The 23266-nt window shown below is 47.8% G+C and overlaps 1 long non-coding RNA gene across 1 annotated transcript in view; it reads left to right on the forward strand.

Moving 5' to 3' along the window:
• The first annotated feature begins 34 nt into the window (after window positions 1-34).
• Window positions 35-23266, forward strand: part of LOC122470970 — a 30374-nt gene continuing 7142 nt past the window's right edge. Inside the window, exons 1-2 of the long non-coding RNA XR_006294043.1 lie at window positions 35-175; window positions 16730-16950. This is a non-coding gene — a long non-coding RNA (uncharacterized LOC122470970). The remainder of the gene's footprint in view (window positions 176-16729; window positions 16951-23266) is intronic.

Genomic DNA, 23266 nt, shown 5'->3' on the forward strand with positions numbered 1-23266 from the left:
TTGGGGAAATTCAATTTGACGACCACGCCCCTGTAGCAGGCCCCGCCCCTCGAGGGCAGGACTGTAGGGGCTTGTAGTCTTGGGGCCACTGCCGCCGGGGCCTTGGCTGGTTGGGCGGTAGTCGGCAGGAGGACGCAGCTTTGCACTAAAGTCGGGGAGGGCGCCGAAAGCCGGGGTAAGTGGCTCGGGATCGTCCGTCTGAAGATTCGCGGAATCTTCAGAACTGCCCCTCTCCGCCATCCTCTTTGTTCGTGAGACCCTGTCCCTTCCTCCGACTCCGCCCCCTTCTCGCGTTAGCTTTTGGGCTTGGCTGCCGCCCAGGCTGCTTTTGGGACACCTGGTCCCGGCCACCTCAGAGCAGGGACTGTGACCGGCAGCACCTCGACCCTATGTTGGTGCATCACAAAGAACATCTTAGGTGGAGCAGGATCAATCACAGGAACTTTTCCCCAGTCGATACACCTTTGAACGGACGTTTCATTCATCTGTCATGCTTTTCCCTCCCCAGCCCCCTGAGGGTGTGCTTCTGGTTGCGCTAGTCCTAAATGGGGAATACAGAGTCCATGGTCTCATTCAACAAATGGGGGAAATTGAGGCCCAGACAGAGACAACATGCCCAAGACAACACCTGGAATCAGCCAGAGGACCCAAGAGCTTAGACCCACTGGGGTAAGCCACTTCGTGTCGTGCTGGAGGCCCAGGGCCCTCCCACAGATCCACAGATCCAGGGTCATTGGACCCTGCCTGTTTAAGGAACCCGGGAGGTGGGGTCTGGAGTCCTGTATGTCAAATAAAAACAATACCAACACATTTATTTTGCACTTGCCATGTACCAGGCATATAATCCCTATAACGACTGTTTTGAGCCCAACTGTTAATGCCCCATTTTACAGTTGAGGACGACAGCTGATAGGTAGTGGAACTGTGTGATTCATACCAACACCTTTTAAGTCCAGAATCTGCTTTTACCCATTGTGAGGTGGGGTTGTGGGGGAGTGGTTTCAGCGTACTGTCCCAGCAGAGCCCCACAGCCCTGCTGTCCAGATCCTCTGGGACCACCCATCCCACCTCACCCCCATCTAGAGAGACTCCCAGACTCTTAAAAAGTGTCATCTTCTTTGATCCCCACATCTTGAGAGGTGGTTCCACTTTCCACATGGGAAGACCAAAACATAGAGAGGGAAGAGACTTGTGAAGGTCATACGGGAGGAGGAGCAAACAGAGCCCAATCAAGGCTAACTTGATTCTACTTCAAACCTGGGGTGCCCCTTGGAACAGCCCGTTGGGGTGGGGCACACCTAGGCTAGCTGGGATTCTCAGGGCCTGCCTGAGAATGTGGCTGTCTGCTCCAATGAATGGCTTGCTTCGAGCTAGTCCCGCCCCTCACCCCTAGCCCCTTCCTGCAGGCTGGGAGGAACCACACAGTTGAGTGTGCTCCCACCTACTTAATCTGTCACGCGTGCTCACCAGGTGTTTGCAGTAAGGAAGAGATGCTTGGGTCCTTCCCTGCCGTCAAGCCCTCAGGGCTGGGGTCCTCTTCCAGACCTACCTGCCTGATTCTTCCTTCCTCCCTGTAAAGGGTGGGGGGTGGGGGGGATAGTGGTGGTGGTGAAACAAAGATCAAAGGGTAGCCGCATGCAGTGCTGGAGAAGCTTTCAGCCACAGTTTAGGAAGGAGTAAACAACCCATGAGGAGGGCCTGGCATTATCTGAGTACCTGCTGCATGTCAAACACAGGGTTTGCCCTATTGCAAGTTGAGCACTGTGCAAGACAAGCATTACCTGGATTTTACAGAGAAGGAAGCTTAGGGAGGTGAAGGCACCTTGGGCTGGTAATAGCACTCAAATGAGTGGAATTCTGCCTCATGCCTAAGGCCCTTTCCTCCATCTTGCTGCCTCTAGGATGGGGGAAATCCTGGAAGACTTCTTGGAGGAAGTGATGTGCAAACCGATCCTTGAGGAAGGATGCATAGAAATTCATCACCCAGAGAAGAGGGGGAAAGGCATTATGGTAGGGGAATAGTGTGAGTAAAGGACAGGAGGTTTGTAAGTAGGAAAAGGAGGAGAGATGGGTTGTGGATGGAGCAAGAAATGGAGATAAGGGTCATTCCATCTGTGAAGGGCCCTGAATGCCAGGTGAGCAGAGTGAACATATCTTGTAGACACTGGGGAGGCCTGGGCCTCATTCTATCCATCTGAAAAAGGATGGGATTGGACTGGCCTGCTTCTGGTCCTCCCGAGCAAGGGGCTATAATAGAAAGGGTCCAGATCCCTCCAGATCTAATCCTGGACTGGCAGAGCAGAGAGTGGCTGGAGCAGCTCAGGGGCCAAGGGTAATATTTTGCTCTAGTGCTTGAGTCTGAGAATAAATGTTTTACCAAGCCAGCAGTGCCAGATCCCTGAATTACCCTGGCTTCCTCTCCGCACCCTGCCACCCCCCCCCCCCCATCCAGGGTCCTGCAAAAACAGCCAAGGCCTGGGATCAGGAGGCAAGAAAGGTGATGGGTCTTAGCCCTGACTCTGCCCCAGGCAAAGATTTGGTCCTCTCAGAGCCTTGATTTTCTTATCTGCACAATGTAGGAATTATGGCCTGAGCTCCCTAAGTTCTCTCCCCCCAGACTAGACAACATAAAATACCAGGACTTTCAGGGAGACCCCACCTTGGGATACGTTCACAAGTACCTGTGAGGCCAGCCAAGGCCAGAACCTTGGGTCTATGAGGGCATCCGGGGGGCTGCTGGTTACAGGGAGGGATGTAGGGTTAGGCATGGGTTGGGGTTGGGCCTGCTGGTGGGGTCTCACAGCCTAGTCAGAGTGGGGGAGACACAGTATCTGGACCCTAAAAGCTATACAAGATGAAGCCCTCACTTGCTGTTTGGCATGCTGCGGGGATGGGGAAGGGCAATCTGGTGAAGGGAACAGCATGAACAAAGGAAGGGAGGTAAGACTGTGAGGATTTTGTTGGGGAAAAGTCAAGCAGGTGAAGCTGGAGCATGAGGTCCTTGAGGACAACTGGTCCTTACTGAGGTTGGCAGGATCCAAGGGCTGTGACCTTCCTCCTCATGGGCAGAACTGGAGGCCCCCATGATCATGGCCAGCAGCCCCAGGAGTAGGACTGGGGACCTGTTTGGCAAACCAGTTTGACAAGGCTGTCTCCTCTATGATGTCATCCAGCTGCTGTGTTCTCTGAGCGACAGTGCCAGATAAACTTCCGGGCTTGGAGTAGAAGGGGGCCTGGCCTTAAGTGCTGAGGGATGGGAAAGGAATGACTCTTCCTTGGAAACTTGGAGGCAAGTGGGCTCTGGGAAGGAGAAGGAGGCCTGAGATGCCCACTGTGCAGTGATGAACCCCAGGAACTCAGCCTCATGGAAAAAGGAGAAGATTCTGGATGGGCTGGCCTGGACCTCTTGTGATTTCTGGGAGTTCCCTGATGCCTGACATCCATCTAGGTTCATGACAGGGGCTCCATGGGTTGGAGCATGGCTCTAGATCACCCTTATAATACATGAGAGGCTATTTTGTTATTACCAAGACCCTCACAGCTTGAGCCCTGTGAGGTAGGACCATCATTATACAGAAGAGGAGACAGACTCAGTGAGGCCAAGCCTTGCTAGCACTTCATGCAGGATTTGAACCCAGAATCTTTATTCTTAACCATAGTACCCTGCTTTTTGCCATTTGGGATCTGTACCTGCCCACATGGGCCCTTATCCTATTTCTTAACTATTCAGCATAGCTGCTGCATCTTGGCATCACAGAATCCTAGATGCCTGCGTTATGATCCAAATAGATAATCTGAGTCCCAGAGAGGACAAGGAACAGGCTTCAGGTCACATAGCAATTTGGATGTGGAGCCACTCTGCACCCCAGATCCCCAGCATCCCAAATCTCTTATTTCCCCCTTGGCTTGGCACGCCCAAACATGAAATAACAATAGCTGGCACATATTGAGTGCCTATTATGTGCCATTCACTCATTTAATCATCATCACCACCCTGTGCAGTAGGTGCTAAGATTATATCCATTTGATAGATAAAGAAACTGAAGCTCAGAGAGGGAAGGTCACTTGTCCAAGTTGACACAGCATGTTGGTGGCGGGGCTGGGATTTGAACCCAGCTGTGTGTCCCTTTCTCCTTGATGGACCCAATAGATCTCATTGAAAGCATGAAGACCTCTATGCCAGAGCGTAGATGGCCCCTTTGCAGGCTCCAGAGGTGAGCAGTGTCCAATTCATAGTTTTCACGCAGACCTGGTCTCTCTGGAGTGGGTAAAGTGCTGAGGCTGTGGAAATGTTCTGAACCTTCCCAGAGGAGGCGGCCACAGTGGGAGGGAGTGTTTGGTGCAGACCTCAGAGCCAAGTGTAGACGTGGCAGCTGGACCGGCTGCAGGCGAGGGAGGGCAGGCGGGGTGGGGCCCAAACCCAAACCGGCCTCCAAGCAGCTTTCCCAGCCATCCGCCAGCCAGGCCCAGCCCTGCCCACCCTTCTAGCTCCCCATCTGGATTTGAAAGGAGGACTCTGGGCCTAATAATAGCTGAGTGGCAGCAAAGGCAATGCCTGGAGCTGCAGCCAGTGGATTGCTAGGGTCCCCTACTGTCTTGTGCTGGCCTGAAACAGGTTTCAGGACTTTAAAAATAAAAGCGAGTGCTTATGAAGTATATGCATGTGCCAAGCTTTGTGCTAAAGCTTAGCTCACAGTAACTCACTTATTCCTCATGGCCACTCCAATAAGATAAGACTATTATTAACGCTATTTGATGGATAGAGAAACTGAGGCACAGAGACTTAAGCAACTCTCCTCTAATGATTATGGCAGCCTCTAATTGCTGAGCATATACATGTCTGTCCTGGATGCTGCACTAAGCATTTTCTGTGTATTTTCCCATTTGAGGTATTATGGGAAAATCATTTATTTTTATGAGGAAAAAAAGACCCAAAGAGAAAAGGGACTTGCCCAAAGTCATGTGGCTGAAGGGGGAGAGTTGAGACTCAAACCCAGGACTCTCAAACTCTAGGGAAGTTAGGACCTTGGCTTCTGGAATCAGATAAACCTGAGTATGCTGGGTCATCACTGCTCCTTAGCTGTGTGGCTTTGGAAAATTGCATCACCTGCCTTAACTTCTGTTTTCTTCTCTGTAAAATGGGGGTTTGGTTGAGATGATACTAATACCACCTGCCAGATAGTAGGCTCCCACCTTGAGGATAGTGGGTTGTTTACATCGTGCATTTACATTATGTATTCACTCATTCAATTCTTTTTTCTTTTTAATTTTATTTTAATGTTTATTCACTTTTTGAGAGACAGAGTGTGAGCAGGGCAGGGGGCAGAGAGAGAGGGAGACACAGAATCGGAAGCAGGTTCCAGGCTCTGAGCTGTCAGCACAGAGCCCGACGCGGGGCTTGAACTCATGAACTGTGAGGTCATGACCTGAGTTGAAGTCAGACACTTAACTGACTGAGCCATCCAGGTGCCCCACACTCATTCAATTCTTACAGCAGCCTCCATGGTGGGGACTCTTCTTGTACCTGTTTTATAGAAGAGAGAGAAATGTGAGGCTCAGAGAGGAGAAGGGACTTGCCCAGGACAAACAGCAAGAGTCAGGATTGGAGGCCAGTGCTGTGATTCCAGAGGCTGAACTCTTCTCTCTTTACAGTTTGCTTCCTGATACTGAGGCACAGAGTGGGGTGTGGGCTATGCCTGGGTCACACAGCAAAGTAGGTCTTTAGGGACATCTGATGTATGAAGGCCAGGAGGGGAAGGATCATCTGCTAGCCCCAGTTTACTGCAGTCACAGACGCTTCAGGCTTGGAGCTTAAGATGTTCTGTAGTCTCAAATTTCTGTAAGGATGCCCTGTTCTTCCAAAGGCTAGAGCAAGTTCCAGATTTTGGGACCTCTTCCCCCAGGAGGCTAGGGTGCTAGATTCTAGGTTCAGCTTGCAGAGGTGGAAAGGTTCCTTCTGGACGAAGAGGTCCATTTCTCAGAGTCACTAGCGAACCTTGGGGCTTGAAGAGTGCTTCAGGCTTTGCTTAAATCCCAATTCTTCCATTCACTATCTACTTCATCTTCCTGGGCCTCAGTTTCCTTGTCTTTCAAATGGGGGCACTAATACTTCCTGTAGTAGATAGTTTGCAAAAATTACTTCAATGCGGAGTGCCTGGGTGGCTCAGTCCATTAAGTGTCTGACTTCTGCTCAGGTCATGATCTCATAGTTCTTGAGTTCGAGTCCTGAATTGGGTTCTGTGCTGTCAGTGCAGAGCCTGCTTCAGATCCTCTGTCTCCCTCTCTCTCTGCCCCTCCCCCTCTCAAAAATAAACATTAAAAAAAAAAACAAAAAACTTCAATGCTTTGCCTCCCTGTAAGCAAGCCCATTTGCAATGTGACCTTGAAACCCCGTCCCATCAGGAGAATCTATTTCCTTACCCCCTGCATCAGGGCTCAGCCATATGACTAATTTTGGCCCATAGAATTCAGGGAAGTTGACACTGCCAGTTCTGAGCCTGGACTTTAAGAGGTCCTGTAGCTTCTGCTTGTTCTGTTGGAACCTTCTCAGCTGTCACATGAACAAATCTGGGCTGTCCTGCATGAGGATGAGAGACCACTGGAACAGGAATGAGTTGTCCTAGCTGAGGCTGTGCTAGTCAGTCGCCAGCTGATCCAACAGCTGACCACAGATGAATGAGTAAGCCCAGCTAAGACCAGAAGAACCTTTGGCTGAGCCCAGCCCAAATTGTCAATCCATGAAATCATGAGTTAAATAAATGGTTACTGTTTTATTGCACTCAGTTTGGGGTGATTTGTTATGCAGCATTGCTGTAGCAATTAATAACTGGCATACGGTTTTTATTAAGTTTACTTATTTTGAGAGAGAGAGTACAAATGGGGGAGGGGCAGAGAGAGGGAATCCTAAGCAGACTCCACACTGCCAGAGCAGAGCCTGACACAGGGCTTGAACCCATGAACTGTGAAATCATGACCTGAGCTGAAGTTGGATGCTCAACCAACTGAGCCACCCAGGGGCCCCCAGTTTTTTTTTTTTTTAATGTTTATTTGTCTTTGAGAGGTGGGGGAGGAGTAGAGAGAGAGGAAGACAGAGGATCTGAAGTGGGCTCTGTGCTGAGAGCAGAGCCCGATATAAGGCTCGAACTCACTAACTGTGAGATCATGACCTGAAATGAAGTCAGATGTTCAACTGACTGAGCCACCCAGATGTCCCCCCCCTTTTTTTTTTTTTAGTTTATTTATTTATTTAAGTAATGTTTACACCCAACGTGGGGCTTGAACTCATGGCCCTGAGATCAAGAGTCACATGCTCTTCCAACTGAGCCAGCCAGGCCCCCCCTGGTATAGAGTTTCATTCAGTGTAATTAATGTAACAAACTGAAAATCTCAGTGGCTTAACCCAAGCGGAGTTTATTTTTTACTCACATAAAGTCTGATAAAGAGCAGCCCTCTCCCAACCCATTTCTCTTGGTAGTCACCTCTCTTCCAAGCAATGACTCCTTCAGGCCCTCCCTGGAATCCATTTTTGAATCTTCTGCATGTGGAAAGGGAGCCTAAAAATCAAATGAGGCTCACCTACTCTTAATTGCTTTGCCCAGGGGTGACATGTCATTTCATTGGCCAGAATGTAGCCACGTGACTCTACTAACTGCAAGGGAAGATGAGGATGCGCCCTTCCTTTGTGCCCAGGAAAAGGGAACATGGTGGAGAACATAAAGCATTGTTTCTGCCACAGTCTCTCTCTCACCAGGCTGTCATGAAGGGTCAAGCAGAGACCTAATATCTAAAAAGAATTAATTCCAGGGGTGCCTGGATGGCTCAGTCGGTTGAGTGTCCCACTTCAGCTCAGGTCATGATCTCACAGTTCATGAGTTTGAGCCCTGTGTCAGGCTCTGTGCTGACAGCTCAGAGACTGGAGCCTGCTTCGGATTCTGTGTCTCCCTCTCTCTCTACCCCAACCCACTCACATTCTGTCTCTGTCTCTCTCAAAAATAAACATCAAAAAAAAAATTAAAAAAAATTATTACCAGCACCTAGCACAGGGTGGTTTAAATAAGGGACAACTTATAGGTGAAGAATCTGAGGCTCAGAGAGGTTGAGGAATTTGCCTGAAATCATACAGCGAGCCAGTTAGTAGCTATTTTGTGGTAGTGAAGCATTCAGGACAGATCTAGAGTTGGGCAGGTCTGGGTATAAGTCTCAACTCTCACTTCTTCACTGTGTGACATTAGGCAAGTTACTTAGTTTCTCTGGGCTTCAGCTTTCTCATCCCCAAAATGGGGAGAGGAATAGTTCCAACCTCATAGGGTGGGGTGAACATTCAGGAGCTTATGTGCGTCAAGAGCTTAGCTTAGATCCTGGTATGTGGGCACTGCCTAATAAATGTGAGCCACCTGGACAGATGTGATGTTATTTCTAATCTTACCTTGCCAGGGTCAGCACATTTATTATGTTTTGTGCAAATTCTGTCCCTTCCTCCTACCTCTTGTGGTGTGTGTGAATGGTTTTATTTACTTGGTTAAGAGAAGAAAAAATTCCCTCGGTTGTATATTAGTCACTCAACAAACCTTTATAGCACAAAGCCCCCAAGCATCCATGTCTATTCTGCTGACAGAAGTCTAAAATGCCCTCATTATTGCTTCCTTTAGACTACAGTTTGGCCCTGTAAAATTCATTCCCTTCCCAATCCACTTCTAGGATTGTCCCATCACTGAGAAAGGGGCAGGGCAAGAGGGTCTGGAGCTAATGGGCTCCAGCTGGGGAAAGGCCAGAGCCAGAGCAGACCCTGCTGGGTGTGTGGTCTGGGCATTCTGAAAATGTCTGCTCACACAGAAGGAAAGGTCCAAGATGGGAAAGAGGTGGCCTCCCCTCCTTCCCCATTTAACCCATCTCTGAGCCTCCCTTTGCAGCCAGCCAGTCAGAGGCTCGTGAGCATATGCTGAGACTTGACAGGTATTATGGAGCTGACAGTCTGTGACTGGAGTTTGAAGGGTAAGAGAGTGGGGGGAGGGGGGTGGGAATGAGAAGGGAGAGGGGAGCAGGAACCAGACCAAAGGGTCCCTATGGGTGGTACTAGCCATATAATTGGTGGGTCTGGTGCAAAATGAAAACATGAAGCCCCTTGTTAAACAAACAAACAAACAAACAAACTATTAAGAATTTCAAGATGGTAACAGTAGAGCATTAACCCAAGCACGGGACCCTGGGGAACTGCACAGATCATACACCTGTGAAGTTGGTCCTGCCTATGGACCACAGTAAGAAGGACTTCAATGTGAGGACTGTAGGGAGCCACTGAAGGCTTTTGAGCTAGGGATGATAAGATCTGATTTGCATAAGCTTTAGTTGCTGTCTCACGACACCACACCTGGATGATATGGGACCCTCTTCTCGGCACTGGTGGCCTGATTGATTTTCCTGAAATACTTTACTCAGAATGTCATTCCCTTGCTCAAGAACCTGCAGTGGCTTCTACCCCCTAATCAGATCCAGCCCAAACTCCCTACACAGACACTCAAGGTCCTTCATAATCTTTCCTCACATGATTTAGTTAACCTGTTGCTAACACAGGCTGTGTGTGAATCCCAGAGATGATGAACTAGCCTGAGGACACAAAGTAATTACAGGAGGGCAAGCCAGGACTAGAACCCAGGTCTCCTGCCATTTGCCCATCCTGCCTTGGAGAAGTGTGAAACCTCACAGTGTGCTTTGTAACCCCCAACCTCGCACAGAACCTTGCAATATGCCTGTGGCAGTGAGTTCCTCCTGGAGCACATCTGCTCAATATGCCTGTGGCAGTGAGTTCCTCCTGGAGCACATCTTTGCCAGTAAGGGTGTTCCAGAATCCGGGATGTAGGTAGCATCCTTCCTCACTCCTCTCCATCACCCTTACACCTCTAGATATTCACCAAACCTCACTGTACCCATGGTGCCCATTGGGCCAGGTCCTGCCCATAGACATGTGTCTGGCCTACAGGGCTTTTAAAAAGCTTTTTGGGGCCGCCTGGGTAGCTCAGTTGTTTGAGCGTCTGACTCTTGATTTCAGCTCAGGTCATGATTCCAGGGTTGTGGGATCGAGCCCCACCTTGGGCTCCTCACTGAGCATGGAGCCTGCTCAAGATTCTCTCTCTCTCTCCCTCTGCCTCTCTCCCCCGCTTGTGCGTGCTCTCTCTCTAAAATAAAATTAAAAAAAAAATTTAAGGGCACCTGGGTGGCTCAGTTCGTTAAGCATCTAACTCTTGATTTTGGCTCAGGTCATGGTCTCATGGTTTGTGAGATCGAGCTCTGCATCAGCCTCCGAGCTAAGAGTGCAGAGCCTGTCTGGGATTCTCTCTCCCTCTCCCCATCTCTCTCTTCCCCTCCCCCGCTGGCGCATGCACACACACACACACACACACTCTCTCTCTCTCTCTCTCTCTCTCTCTCTCTCTCAAAATAAAGAAATAAACATTAGAAAAAAATAAAAAAAACACTTTTTGAATTTGTTGTTGACCTTTGAAAATCGGGAAATTTCACAGGGTAATCTGCATTTTTATTTCTCCCTCTTCTCCAGCCTGGGTCTGCATTCCCCCAGGGTAGCTGCTCCCTTCTGAAGTGAATCCTCCAAGGGGTTCTGCCCTAAGTCCCCAGTGGACCTGTGGAGATTGGGATCTTGGAAAGAATGCCTTACACCCCACCAAAGACCAGTCAGGATTCTGGAATCTGACCAATCAGGTGGATAACTCCCCCTTCTGGGGGCGGGGTCAGGAGAAGTAAACCCAGCCAAGTCTCTGCCAACAGGAAGGGGGTTCGCCCTGACCCCCTGTCCTGTCACTGATGTGGGTGGGAACCTGTAATGGGTCAGCTGGTTGACAATTAGGGAGTAATTAGTTACCAGCTAATTAATGCACAAGACAGCTAAGGGGCTGGGAGGAGAACAAGGGACTGAAGCTCAGAAAGGAACCTCAGGTCTCTTTCTGGAAAAAAATATATTTTCAATGTTTTTATTTTATTTTTGAGAGAGAGAGAGACAGAGTAGGAATGGGGGAGGGACAGAGAGCAAGAGGGAGACACAGAATCTCAAGCAGGCTCCAGGCTCTGAGCTGTCAGCACAGAGCCTGATGTGGGGCTCAAACTCAAGAACTGTGAGATCATGACCTGAGCTGAAGTCAGACACTTACCTGACTGAGGCACCCAGATGCCCCTCTTTCTGGAAAAATATTAAGAGAGGGCAATAAGGAATCCCCAGGGTAATGTTTGAAAACCCCTTTTATGTTGTTGAAGAAGATTTAAATGTCCCCCTACAAAGGACTTGATTCTTTTGAGAAGCAGATGGCTCTAACCAGGCTGTGGTGGTTGGGGCTGGAAGATAAGGAGTGGACTGAGGGAGAGTAAACCTTTCTGACCTTGGGGGGCAAACTGCTTTGTGGTATTTGGAAAGGTTCTTTGTTTGCAAAAACTAGAAACCTCCTTGGATCACATTGACCAAAATGAGACTCTGCTGGAAAGCCATCAGAAGTGGTATCAAGATTATAAAAATTTCAAGGTAGAAACAACAAAGGTGTTGTTTCAGTTCAAATTGTTTTCTGCTTTCCAGACCTCCTTGTGATCAGCCTGTTGGTTAGAAGTAAACACTTCTTGCATTCAGAGTGTGGTCTGTGGACCAGCAGCTTTGGCATCTTCTGGGCAGTTGGTGGAAACACAGTCTTAGGCCTCACCCCAAACCTACCGAACCAGAATCTGTATTTCAAAAAGATTTTCAGGGGGATTCATGTGCACATTGTAGTTTGGGTTTGTGGCCACAAGAATCAACTGGGTGATAGGAGGGAGGAAGTCTCTTAAACCTGAAGGTTACTAGGCCTTTGAGAAGAGCTGTTGCCTTAGTGGTCTACAGGGGATGGTGTTTCCCAGGGCCCACTGGGGAGAGGTCAATAAAATTGGCAAATAGTCTTGAGCTGCTGCCACAAATTCCTGCCCAGGTGTTAGTGGGGCAAGAGTCCAACCTACAGCAGCTTGTGTCCCAGATATTAGATGGGTGGGAGAAACCCAGGCTTGTGACTTGTCCAGGAGGAAACTGCTCAGGACCCTGGAGGGAATGCCCTGTATGCTGCTGGGTCTCTACTTAGAGGGCTCTATTTTGAGGTGCTCATCTGCTTGGCTGAAGGAAGGCAGAGGGTGGCTTGTGCTGATGTCAGAGCTGGGGGCTTCAACCTTCCTTCTTTGCTCTGGGCAAGCAGTTCCTAAAAGCTGCCCTTGGGACAGAATGGGAGAAGCAATATTGACTTGGTCCTATAGAAGTTCCAAAGCACTTTCATCCTCTATCATATTGATCTTCATAATGATCTGGTACAAAGAACCAGCCAAGCATGGATGGCTCCTGTCTCTGAATTTGGGGCGCCTGGGTGGTTCAGTCAGTTAAGCATCTGACTTTGGCTCAGGTCATGATCTCGCGATTCGTGAGTTCAGGCCCCATGTTGGCCTTTGTGCTGACAGCTCAGAGCCAGGAGCCTGCTTCGCATTCTGTGTCTACCTCACTCTCTGCCCCAACCCTACTCCCACTCTCTCTCTTTCTCTCTCTCAAAGATAAATACACATTAGGAAAAAAAATTAAAAAGGTTGAATTCAACCTCAGGAGTGACCGTGACAGCTAAGGTTAGTGAGACCTGCGACTTAACTTGTGCCTCTTTCTTGGTTTGCTAAAGTCTTGTTCTCAAATTAGAAATTAGGAGGTTGAGTCAGGGGTGAGCTCATCCTTTGGCATTATGAAGTTGTTAATTTAAAGTATGCCCATCTTAGGGGTGCCTGAGTGGTTCAGTCTGTTAAACATCTGACTCTTGACTTTGGCACAGGTCATCTCACCATCATGAGATCAAGCCCCATGCCAGGCTCTGCACTGGGCATGGAGCCTGCTTAAGATTCTCTCTCTCCTTCTCTTTCTGCTCTCTCTCCTAAATAAATAAATAAATAAATAAATACGTACATACATAAATGCATAAATAAATAAAGTATGCCCATGTTAGAGCTCTCTGTAAGAGACAAGTATCCATCCAAGCTTGTTCAATACTCTGTGGGGTGTGAGAGTTTCCTTTTCAGGGCCAACACATTATTGGAGGAAGGCAATTCCTACTTCTTCCACTTATTTCTATGATGGAAGAAAGACCTCCCACCTGCCACCCATGGGTCCCAGGTGTCACTCAACACCTTGAGGCACCTCCCAAAATTATAGACAGAGATTCTGGAGGAAATTGTCAGTCTCTACAGGGCTCACCTTTTGTCTCCAAAACTTATTAAATGACATCACAAATAAGGCTTGGCAAATAGGCTGAGGGAGTCTGGTCAGTGAGAACAGACAGAAGCCTGCAGGCATGGATGCAGGCAGGATGGAAATGAAGACCTATGATAGGTGGAAGTGACAACAAAGTGGAGATCCCCAGAAGGAGAATGAACAATCCCAGCTAGCATTACAGAACACTTTCAACAAGCATGGTTCTCCTTTATCCTTGGCAGCCCTGGGTGGTAAGACAGAATTATACCCATTTTACAGATAAGGATCCTATGGTCTAGCAAGGTCATGGGGCCATACATAACCAAACCATTATCTTGGACCAGTGCTTAGTGGGTGTACAGTTGATGTTTGCAGAATAAAAGTAGAAAGTGTACATTTGATAGCACTTTTTAAATGATGAGAAATTTATATTTTTGTGTAGTCTTAACTATCTCCCCCACAAGATGCTTACTAATTACAAACGGGCCCTTTTCAACAGAGAAACTTTTCAGATGCCTCCTTAAGCAAGTGATCGATGTTAACATCACTGGTAATAAATCACGTTGACAGAATGTAGCCCCTGAATGATGCACTAAGAAGGGTACAGCATTGCTTCTGTGGCATTCTTGCCAAAAATGCATAATCTTGATCCAATTATGAGAAAACATTAGACATTCAAATTGAGGGCTATTTTGTAAAATGACTTACCATCACTCTTCAGTGTCAAGGTTACAAGAGAAAAGAGGGATTGGGGAAACTGTCACAGATTAGAGGAGACTAAGCAGACATAACAATTAAATGCAATGTGGGATTCTGGATTACAGCAAAAGTAAAACTGGCAAAATTCAAACAAGCTCTGTAGGTTAGTTGATAGTATTCTATTAGTGGTAATTTCCTCGTTCTGATTGTTGTATCAAGGTCGTGTAAGATGTTAATATTAGGGGGAACTAGGTGAGGGGTACAGAAGGTGAAGACTTTAGCAGAACTCTGAACTACTTTTGCAACTTTCTATAAGTCTAAAATTACTTCATAATAAAATATTTTATAAATTTGATGTATGAATTATATCATTTTTTAAAAATAATAAAAATCTTGACAAAGTAAAGCATTAATATATAGCTTCTTCAGATGACACCTTCTCCTCTACCAGTACTTATTATTTTTCTCTTTGAATTTGAAATGGCGTTTAGAATCTCTGTATATTCCACATATTCTCAGCTCAGATCTTCTTCCAAGAAGGTCTACTTGATCTCCACAGCTAGAATTCATGTCGTCTTCCCTTGAACTCCTGTGATACTTTATCTGCACCTTTATTAGGGCATTTACCATCTCCACAATGAACATTTATGGTATTTTCCGCCCAGCCCTCTGGCCTAGATCTTCTTCCCTCTTCTGACTCCAACCATGACTTTTCATGGAAGCTGCCATGTTTTTACAGACCAATCCCAAGCCACAATTGATTGGTTCAGGGGTAGACACCTGACTCAGTTGGGCCAATCAGACACTTTCCGGGATCCCTCCCCTCCCCCCTACTGGAACTGAGAAGTTAATTGATCTGTCTATGGTGGCATGAGTTATGAAACATGGAAGCTGTTAGCCATCACTTTCTCTGCTACGTGGGGGAACCCTATCTGCCACTAGAGAGGGAAGAACGGTAACAGAGAGAAGCAGAGAGCGAGAGTGTAACCGAGAGAGACCTAATTCTATTTGTTTTTGGAGTTTTCTGTCCTTGCCAGGTGTAGGTTGGTTGGTTGACCCTACTGTCTACTACATAATCCCTAGAATCCAATCTACCAATAAAATCCCTTCCCCAAAAATCTGTATTAAGGTAGCCAGGATAGTTTTATGTAGCTCTCAACCCAAAGACTCCCAAAGAATATAGCTACTCTGAATGATTTCTGTAGATGTTTTCTCTCTCCCACTCATCTGGGAATTGCCAAATGCCCACTTAGATACAGTTTGCATCGGCCTGCGGCTAGGGAGAAAACTAGAACAATGTGGTGAGTTATAAAGGTAATTTTTTTTAATTGCTAGATTCTGAGATTAGTCCTTATTAAAATTTTTGGTGAGAGTAGAAAGTAATGCTTTATTTTTCCTTTTCTTTAATGTTCTTTGACAAATAACAAAATGTGGCCGCATTTGGGGAGAACACTTTACTGGGATGTAAAATCCCCGAGTCTGGGAAGCACCCAGGTAATGATTCCTCTGGGGCAGAGTTCTCTCCTGGATTTCAGCACAACACGGCTACTGACACATGGTAGGGCAAGAGGTACCTCCGAAACGAATGAGATGAGCTAATGAGTTTAGAAAGCTGTTCTGGTCTCCTGCATGTCACGAGGGGATGATCTGATTCAGAACTGTTATAGCTTGTTCATTCACTTCATTCTTTTATGATTTTCAAATCAGGCCAGATTTCCTTATCTATCTGCAAAATGCCCTACTAGTCTTGCCTGACCTTTCCTTTCAAGTGGGCCTCAGATTCATTTTCTCTTTTTTTTTTTAATTTTTAAAATATATTTTATTTTATTTATTTTAGAGAGAGAGCGTGAGTAGGGGAGGAGGCGGAGGGAGAGAGGGTCGGGGAGCGGGGTAGAGAAAATCTTAAGCAGGCTCCACGCTCAGCATGGAGCCTGACATAGGCTAGATCCCATGACCCTGGGTTCATGACCTGAGCCAGAATCAAGAATCTGAGCCACCCAGACACCCCCATTTTCTCTTTTATCCTTACATCTGTCTAGAGGTGGCTTGACTGGGAGGAGAGGTGAAAGCTCTCTTCTCAAAACGTGGAGGGTCAGCTTACTGTGATGGAGAGAGCACTGGAATGGGAGTCAGCATTGCAGCCTAATTCCGGTTGTCCCTCTGGCTGGTTGCTAATTCTCAGGCAAGTTGCTTTAGTTCTCTGAGCCTTGGTTTTCCCATCCATAAAATGGCGGTGCTGTCTAGCCTACCTTCTGCATGGGGCGGTTAGGAGGGCCTGAGCAGGCTTTGTTAGGCTTTGGCAGCAAATTGGAAACTGGAAAGGGGAGAATTGTTTTATAGGGGCAGGTGGAGGTATTTGATTCGGGAAGTGATGATATGATAGAAATGGGAAGGTGGGGAAGTTGCTCCGTACTTCCTAGCTATTCTTAGCTATGTCTCTTACTTGCATGTGACCTCGCTTCTCTGTGCCTCAGCTTCCTCGTCTGGGGATAGCCACGTCCCACAGTCAGAATCCTGTACTGGACACCAAAGAACACATAGAGCTGGTGAGGGAGAGAGAGGCACTCCAGGTGGAGGAGACTGTAGCAAAGGCTTGGGATCAGGAATTATTGAGGCACAAATGAGAAACACTGGTCTCACATGTTGTGTTTCATGGGTACAATAAAAATACTTCTCTATCGTGATGAGAATTAAGCAAGATAATGCAGGCAGAACCCTCAGCACAGACTGGCACATAGCAAACTCAGTCATGGCGCTCGTCCTTACTGCTGTCATTTTATTTTACAGGTAAAGGAAACAGAATCTCTGGAAGGTGATGTGGCTGGCCTAGTCACACAGTTATCAGAATCAGGCAGGATTTGAATCCACATCTTCTTGACTCTAGAGGCCAGGCTCTGGACAACTGTGCTACAGTCGCCTGTTTGTGGGGCCTCTGCTCCCGACCCCAGCTGTCTGCCTGACTCAGCAACTGTGGGTGGCCTTACTCCCGTGCGTGGGCAGCAGAGCTGGTAAGAAGCCTCCCAGTTCCTTGAAAACCAAATATGGCCATACCAGGCCCTCTGAGGCCTGACCCCCAGGCTGGGCTTGCTCCTGCCTGCTCCTCTGGGCCATGGGGCCTTACTCCCTATACAAACTGCTGGGTTTGCCCCAAAAGACTCTGGGAGAGCCTGTAATCAGATCCCCTTCCTCATAGGATCTTGTTGAGCAAGTGAGACCAGTGTCTTGTCCATGCTGTAATAATTCCTAACTCTAAACCTTTGCTCAGGGAGTGTCTCTCTCTAACCAGCTCTTGTGCTTTCGTTGGTGCCCAGTGTGAGGTCAGGAATAGTTACTTCCAGACTGTGTGACTTAGAGTAAGATACTCATCACATCCATCCATACCTTCCTTCCTCCCTCCCCTCCCCTTCCCTCTTTTTCCCTCTCCTTCCTACCTTTTCTCCTTCCTTCCTTCCTTCCTTCCTTCCTTCCTTCCTTCCTTCCTTCTTTCCTTCCATCCATCCAGTGGGCACATACCTGTGCCAGACACTTTATATATAGTCTCTCCTTCCAGACTAGAAGCCTTGCAGACAAGGTGCCAGGAGATAATTATTCAACCAATATCCTTGGGCAAGGCTTGTCTTTACTACAGTCCTGATGAGGCTCTTGTTATCACCTCCATTTCACAGTTGGGAAGACTGACATGAAGAGAGGGGAAGTCCAAAGGATGCCCAGTGGAGATGGGTGGCACTGAGACTTGAACTCTGATCCATTGGACTCTAGAGGCAGTTCTGCCCAACTCTTTTTTTTTTTTTTTTTACTTTTTTTTTCCAACGTTTTTATTTATTTTTGGGACAGAGAGAGACAGAGCATGAACGGGGGAGGGGCAGAGAGAGAGGGAGACACAGAATCGGAAACAGGCTCCAGGCTCCGAGCCATCAGCCCAGAGCCTGACGCGGGGCTCAAACTCACGGACCGCGAGATCATGACCTTCTGCCCAACTCTTAATGGACGGACAGACTGTGGTGAAGGTCAGGTCCTAGGGGAGGCCTGGGACCACCTCTTCACTTCTTAGCTTCTGAGTAGTTCCCTTAACCCAGAGCCTTTTCAATGCAGCTATCCCTCACTCACTTTCCCTACTCCAGCCTCTCCATGGCTGATCTGATACTTGCTAGGGAGACTAGAAAGGATTAATTCTTTCCCTTGGTCCCCCATTTCTGAGCCTTTGAGAGTGCCTCCCCTATCTCATAGCTTGCAAATCCTTCTCAAGGTCACCAGCATCCTTACCTCAGCGCTGCAGAGTAAGGAGGATCTTCCCCATGGTTCCAATAGGGGAACTGAGGCCCCTGCACTGGTCATATGTTACATCAGGGTGTGGCCCAGCTGGGCTTGGAATCTCTTGCTTCAAGGAGCAGAGCACAGAATTAGCTGCTAGATCTTTCTTGAAGCCTGGTATGAAGTGTTTAGAGTCCAGAAGATCCAGCTCTGCTTCTCACTAACTGTGCAGCCTTGGGAGAGTCACTCCACTTTTCAGAACCTTATCTTCTCCTCTGACAAATGGGGATAGTGCTGGTACCCATTTGAGAGATATTGGGAGGATGGAAAAAAAAAATGCTTGTAAATCACTTAGCACAGTGCCTGGAACATAGTGGGTGCTCAGACAATGAGGTTATTACTGTGCTTAGTGCCTAACATAGAACATCAGATCAGGAGGGCTATCCAGGCCAAGGGTAATTTACTAACATTCCTTTATCACTACTATGTGCCAAACACATTCATCAGGACACAATCCCTATAACTCAGTGCCATTTTACAGATGAGGTGACTGAGGCTCAGAGAAGGAAAGTGACTGGCTCTAACTCCCTGTCCAGTCAGAGGAAGAGCCTGGGCCTGGACTCAAGTCTGTGTCTATAATGTCAGCTTTGTTTTTCTGGATTCTCCAACCTTATCATGTGAAGACCCAGAGAGGAAAAGGGAGTTACTCGGGGCTCCACAGCAGCTGGGAATAGGTCAGACCACACCGGGGAGGCCTTTTCCATCCTGGCAGCTCTGCACAGGTCTGGGTAATTCTCCAGTTCTAGGATTAAGACAGGAGCTTACTGACACAGTCACAGTCCTCAGAAGGGTCCCAGAATCTGGTCCACAGTCTCAGGCTAGCTGGCAGATCTCAGCTTCCCCAGAAGCCCCCACTCTACCCTGTGACCACCCCTTCCCCACCTCCAGCTTTCAACTCCCCCCCCCCCGCCCCACCTTTTTTTTTTTTTTTTCCAATCAATTGAACCTTCTGCCAAAGAAAACTCGTTGATGCCCGCAAACCAGCCAGCCGGGGAGGAGGCTGCTCTGGAATGTCAGAGGGGGGTCACCAAGCTGTTTGTGAGCAGGCCAACACAGAAATGTGAGCAGCTACCTTTTTTGGGGAAAGTCAGAACTCCCTCTGTGGGAAAGGATCCAGGGAAGGCTATCTCAGAGGCTCGGGCCTCAGTTTCCCCTTGATCAACACCCCGGCATTTATGGGGTATGAGTAACTTCAGCTATTGATTCAATAGCTGTTGGTTGGGTGACTGCTGTGTTCCAGGCACTGAGCTGGCAGCTTGGGACAGAGCTGACACAGAGCTAAGCCCTGTGCTCAGGGAGGACTTTTCAGCAGAAGGCAGTGTCTTAGTATGTCTCCCAGTGAACAAAAGGCAGGTGCCCCAGGCCTACAACCCCTGATCAACACTCTTGGGGCTGGTCAGGTTTCAGAACTCAGAATTTTGGGGGTTTTAAAAGGTGAGCTGGGGGCGTCTGGGTGGCTCAGTCAGTTAAGCGTCTGACTTGACTCAGGTCATGATCTCACAGTTCATGAGTTCAAGCCCTGCATTGGGCTCTGTGCTGACAGCTCAGAGCCTGGAGCCTGCCTTGGATTCTGTGTCTCCCTCTCTCTCTGCCCCTCCCCTCCTCGCACTCTGTTTCTCTCTCTCTTGAAAATAAATAAACATTAAAAATTTTTTTAATCTGGTGGGGCCTGGGCCCACCCATCTCCAATCAAATATATGAATATTGCTGTAGTGAGAAGTTTGAGTCTAAGTGGGGCCCCAGGTTTGGCCTCCACCTGAGTTTTCTTCAAATATATGGAAAAGCCCTTGGATATTTGGGCTTTGTGGACTGTAGAGTTGAAGACAAGGGACTGAAGCCCTGATTCATCTCCCCATTTTCTCAGATGAGAAAACTGAGGCTCAGGGCAGAGGAGTCACATAACCCAGGCCCTCGAGCAAGCAAATGGTGCAGGTGGGTAGAATGCAGGTCTCAGTGACTCCACATTCAGAGCTTGTCACCAGCAGGGACCCTGGCTGGGAGAGAAGCAAGGGCTGAGAAGAGGAGGCTCCCTAGCCAAACCTCAGCAGCCCACCAGCCAGTTCTGCCAGGAAGGAGTTAAGAGCAACCTGGGCCTCTGCCAGGCCTCTGCACGGTGGCTCCTTGCAGGGCCTCCCTGTCTGGGGCCTGTTTACCAGGCCACACTTGCATCACTGGCTTCAACGTGCAGTGCAAACACACTCACATTCTTGGGTCATGAGAAATGCACAATTATAATGACATCATGCCCAGAGAGAAGATTTTCGCCAGCCTCCCTTCTGCCCACAGTCAAAGCTGTTTAATTAGCACTCTTAACTGGAACTCTTGTCTTCTTGTAAAAACCAACTGGAAGAATTTATGGGTGGGGGTAATGGGGGTTGGAGTGAGTATGTGTGTGTGTGTGTGTGTGTTTTAAGGATAAAAATAGCTCATCTGGGACTCCTTTTGGGGTATTTGTGAGTATCAGTGCACCACTGTTTATATTAAATCTATGTCACCCTGGACATTTTCGTCTGAATTTGGCTTGGAGACGGGACGAGAGAAACCACCCAAGTCTTTTTGTTCCTTTTTGGGAAGGAGACACGTAGGCCAAGTAAAAGGGCCCTTGGAGACGATTTAGACCAACCATCATTATAGAGCCAAGGAAAGGGAAGCCCAGAGAGGGGAGGGCCTTGCTTGAGGTCACACAGTGAGGCTCCAAGTTCTCACACCACTCATGCACTTTGCCACGCTGCCCGCAGCCCCTACTTCGGCTTTATGAGTTGGTTTTTCAGGGTGTTGAAAAGAGAGATACCTCTAGCTAGAGCTTCCTGGGTATCTTTTGAGATCAAAATGGAGGAAATGGTGGTGTTGGGGGTGTTGGTGTTGGTGTTGGGTGGATGCGGAGGTGGCCTGGGAGCAGAGGAGAGAAAGACTGGGACCACAGAAAGCCTCAACCTCACCCTCCTGCTCTCCCCCACTAAAAGGAACCTACCCTAAGCTTTGAAACATCTGTTCCTCTTCCAGGCACCCCCAGGCTTCCTTTAGCTCCTCCTTCCTAAGAAGTGCCACCTCCTCACTGGCTTCCTTCCATGACCATTGAAGACTTATTTCCCACCATGGGAGCTAGATTTTTAGCAAATGAAAATAGAAGACACCAGTTAAATTTGCCTTTCAGAAGGGCACCTGGGTGGTTTGGTTGGTTGAGTGTCTGACTCTCGATTTTGGCTCAGGTCACGATCCCAGGGTTGTGGGAATGAGCCCTGCATCTGGTTCCACGCCACTGAGTGCAGAGCATGCTTGAGACTCTCTCTCTCTCTTAAAAAAAAAAAAAAAAAAAACTGACTTTCATATAAGCAACAAATAATGTTTTAGTAAGAATATGTCTCATGCAATATCAGGATACCTGGAAACCTTAGTCCCCTTCATCTTTATCATCACCATTGTGGCAGATAAAATGCTTCCCCACCAGCCTTCCCTCTCTTTCCTCATTAACTGAACCCTGATTTTTGTCTGGGGTGGGATTGTATCCCAGGCTATGAGTCAATCATGATTAGTCTAAGCTAGTCACAACAATCCTGTTCTCTTTTGCCTTTCCAGACTCCCTTGCAGTCAGGAATGGTCTGGTGGCCTTAAAATATGTCTGTAAATTTTTTTGACACCCTCCTTTTGAAAAGGTGGAAATTCACCCCCACAACCTTGAATGTAGGCTAGACTTAGCGACTCATTTCAAAGAGTGACTTCTGAGGGTAGGTCATGAAAACCATTGTTGCTGTTACCTTGCTCTCTTAGATTACTTGCTCTGGGGGAAATTAACCACCATAGTGTGAGGACACTCAACAGCCCTGTGGAGAGGCCCACATGGGAGGAACTAAGTCCTGCCACTAGTAGCCAGCACCAACATGCCAGGCATGTGAGTGAGAGACCTGGAAAGTGGCTCCAGCCCCAGTCAAACCTTTGAATGTGGGCCAACATTTTGACTTGCAGCATCAGCCAGAGATATCTTTGTATTAATCATATATTTTTTAAGATTTGATTTATTTATTTTTTAAACATTTATTTATTTTTGAGGGAGAATGAGCATGAGCAGGGGAAGGGTGGAGAGAGAGAGAGAGAGAGAGAGAGAGAGAGAGAGAATCCAAAGCAGGCTCTGTGCTGACAGCAGAGAGCCTGATGTGGGGCTTGAGCCCACAAACGACAAAATCATGACCTGAACTGAAGTCAGATGCTTAACTGACTGAGCCACCAGGTGCCCTAAGATTTTTTAAGTAATATCTACACTCAATTTGGGGGTTGAACTTACAACCCTGAGATCAAGATTCACATGCTCTACCAATTGAGCCAGCCAGGCACCCCTGTATTAATCATATTTTAACTTTTCTATATTTTATGATGTTTAAACATCTTTGGGGGGCCTTGCTGGCTGGGAAAAGACTGCCCCACCCAGGGCTAGCTAATTCCTAGAGACAGTGAGCCCACCTTTTATGCACAAATCAACCAATCCTGAGTCCATACCCCCCTGACACTTCTTCATCTAACTCATATACCAAGCTAATATTTCCCTTGACTTAGATCATCCCAAAGCCAGGTACTAGGCAACTAGGGACAGCCCCTGTGCCCCGGAGCCCACTGGAATTACCCAAACTACCCAAACATTACCCTGCCTTTCCTTGCCTATCCCACAGAAACCCTAATGAAGGTTATGGCCTTGGCTTTCTCTTGCTCCTTTCTGCCTCCTGACCAACACTGGTGCTTCCGCCTATGGCCCCACACACATGCTGTGCCTCTTGTTTCTAGGAGAACTGTGAGTAATGTTAAACTTTTCTTTCAGTGGCATCGAACTCTTCATGTCATCATGTAGTCATCTTTATAAATGAAGACACAGGCACAAATCACCCCTAAGAGATCCTGATTCAGAACCACCAAACTACACCATCCCCAACTGACCCACAGAAACTGAGAGATAGGAAAATATTTACGGCAGTGTTAAGAATCTAGGTTTGGGGTTATTTGTTCCCCAGCAATGGGTAACTAATA

Source organism: Prionailurus bengalensis, chromosome D3 (assembly GCF_016509475.1).
Source record: "Prionailurus bengalensis isolate Pbe53 chromosome D3, Fcat_Pben_1.1_paternal_pri, whole genome shotgun sequence".
NCBI lineage: Eukaryota > Metazoa > Chordata > Mammalia > Carnivora > Felidae > Prionailurus > Prionailurus bengalensis.